The 3,049-nt window shown below is 28.6% G+C and overlaps 1 pseudogene; it reads right to left on the reverse strand.

Annotated features, from left to right (window-relative positions):
- Positions 1–274: 274 nt before the first annotated feature.
- LOC121366249 lies at positions 275–2,807 on the reverse strand (annotated as a pseudogene).
- Positions 2,808–3,049: the final 242 nt, after the last annotated feature.

The following is a 3,049-nucleotide window of genomic DNA, read 5'->3' on the forward strand; positions in this document are numbered from 1 at the left end:
ACATATCAGTACATTTATACTTGTGACTTAGAAATAATACACTTAGTTATATCAAGGAATGTTATTATTAAGGACATGATACCATGTTCAAATTTTAAAAGACTGAATATTTTGGAATCTTGTGAATTATTAGATAGTATGGGGCAAGAACTAGTGACAATAAGTCTATTAAATTTTATCAACTTTTTTACAAGTTAAAAAAAAAAATCTGTTAAAACTTTCATTTTATTTTCACCAGTAAAGTACCACATGTCCTTTGTTACTATGGTATTACAAATCCATCACCATATCCTTCAAAAGGGACTAGTTTTGGTATCTCTCCACATCTTGGACAACAATTATTTCTAACTGAAGATGACCTCATCCAAATAATAAGATTATATCTCTCTCCCTTGCTAATATCAAGAGCACCATGCATGTGTTGTCCTCTGTGAAAGAACACCTCTCCCTATCTTGTGATGATACAAGCGTGGTGTAAAAATTATGTACAGTGACCTGTATAAAAAAAAAGAGTCCATGTACATAAAGATCAAAGGTTAGTAGTAGCTCTCTCTCTCTCTCTCTCTCTCTCTTCTCTTCTCTCTTTCTCTCACTCACTTACTCACTCCTTTCATATCTCCAAAGTAAAGTTCTCCATCATGTATTCCTTTCCTAATGACACATTCAATGTGACTTCAGCATTGTCATAGTGATATGATAGACCAATATCACCATGACTCTCAGCAGAGTAAGTCACAATGAATGCACGTTGAGAATCTAAACCACTCCTACCAACATGTTCAGGATATAATATATGACATATTGGTTGTAAATAGTTCTCTCTTAGTGGAGTAATAAAACCTTTATCAAAACCTAACTCTGAGAGAAGTATCTATGAAAATAAAATTGAAAAAATGTAATTTAAAACAGTCAGTAAAGAGATATAGTAGCTGATAATGAATTAATATACATTTCTAACTAGGTTTTGTATTTGCTTTGTGTGTTCAATTTTATATACTTAATAAATATATTGAAATCATTAATATGTCATATTGATGTCATAATGATTGAATTAATAACTAATAGTTATAACATACTCCAGTTTTATTCATTGTGTTTGGACGTCCTTTAGTAATATCAGTTTGTTCAAAGTTATCTAACTCTTCAATAAACAATTGACAAAAACTATCAGTAAATACAGGAAAGGAATAGACTCTGGAAGCTAAAAAAGATAAAGAACAACTCATTATAATAGAAATCATTATTCTACAAATTTATTATAGAACTTAAATGACTTGTACTATAATATTAAGTAGTTTCATATCATTCTCATATACTAATTGTTACTATGTCTGCTACTTCAGTCTATATTAAGTGCAGTATTATTGACAAAGAGGCTTTAGTTATGTATATCATGTAGTATATAATAGATCTTTTATGTCTGACCACATTCTTTAGTGATATAATGTAATAGTCCTTCTTTGTGTAGCTGATGATGTACGACAGTAAGTTACTATTTTTAGAAAGTCCAGGATGTAGAAATGACTCCTACAGATAACAAAATGTTAGAACACACATAATATAGTGAGTGATACATACATTGAGTGTATAGAGAAATGGGTGGAGCCTGTGATATTGCTGTTGTATCATGTGACATCGTTGAGTATGTTCTTTTCCTCTCTGTTTTCTTCTCTCTATCTCATCTTTAATCTAAAAATAATCAAATTTAATTGAGCAACAAGTACTTAATACTTCAGAGTACAATTCTACAAGGTATATATACTGCAGTTAATGACATAAGATCTTTGTATAGAGGAGAGGATATATGAGAATTAATATCAGACTAAAACTTGATGGGCCAGGAGAGGAAGGTCACAATGTTCTCTCTCCTTTCACTTAGAAAACTAGATCATTATTAGGACTAACATTGTTATTACAAAATTATAATGTAATAACTACATAATAAAATATAATAAATGAACATTTAATAGATGTGTTATAATAAAACTATTGTCCTAATAAATATTATGATACTGATCACTGACAATAGTGATAGTTTTTTAAGTGAAAAGAGCAAGAATGTTGTGGAATTCATCTCCCTTACTGACCACTACATTCTAAACAGTAAAATAAATTAACATATGCTTCAGAGAACTTTCTACTGGATTTACAATAATATGAAAAGACTTACTTCTTCAACTTACTTATTATTTTTTTAAAAATATTTCATTAATAATGTTACTACTAGAAGCAAAAGTTTTTGATTTTTTTTCTAGATTTTATTGTAAATGAACAATTCAAGGAACTTTAAAATTAAAGTGAAGAGAGGGAAAGATTGTGGAATTCCTCTCCTTTACTGATCACTACCCTCTAAATTGTCAATATAAATTATACATATCAAACTAGAGACGACTCTTATATAAATAGTATCCATTACATATATTGTCATAATATTATATTAATGATAATTGATAAGTGACCTCATGATCAATAATAGACAAGACAATAACAATGATATCTATAGTACACTGACCTCTTTTATAATGTATCCTAGTTTATCATCATGACATCCTCTTTGTATAAGTATCTAACACACACACACAAACAATATATATATTAAGAGAGAGAGAGAGTGTGTGTCATATGGTGTTTATAATTTAATTACTCTACTTTGTATCAGTCTTCTTTCTTACCTCAGAGTAGTCCCGTAAGAATTGATCATCATTATGATAGTCCACGTGTAATTTATACCTTTGAAGATATATATGTTATAAAAGAAAACAGGAACAAATATAAAATTGATCCATTTTAATGTCAGCCACGCCCATACGCAACACCCACGCACTGATTAGATTAAGCTAGCTCAATTTTTATATAGTTAATTAACCATTGTAAAAAATATATTAATTATAATACAATAATGTTAATAATCAATATCTTCTTCATCATTACTATTATTATATTCATCATTAAATTCATCTTGATTATAGAAACGAGATGAAGATGAAAAGAATTCAAACTCATCTAAACAAAACAACAATTTAATAAAATTAATAAACAAACATAAAAT

The sequence above is a fragment of the Gigantopelta aegis genome, unplaced genomic scaffold (assembly GCF_016097555.1).
Source record: "Gigantopelta aegis isolate Gae_Host unplaced genomic scaffold, Gae_host_genome ctg5090_pilon_pilon, whole genome shotgun sequence".
Taxonomy (NCBI): Eukaryota; Metazoa; Mollusca; class Gastropoda; order Neomphalida; family Peltospiridae; genus Gigantopelta; species Gigantopelta aegis.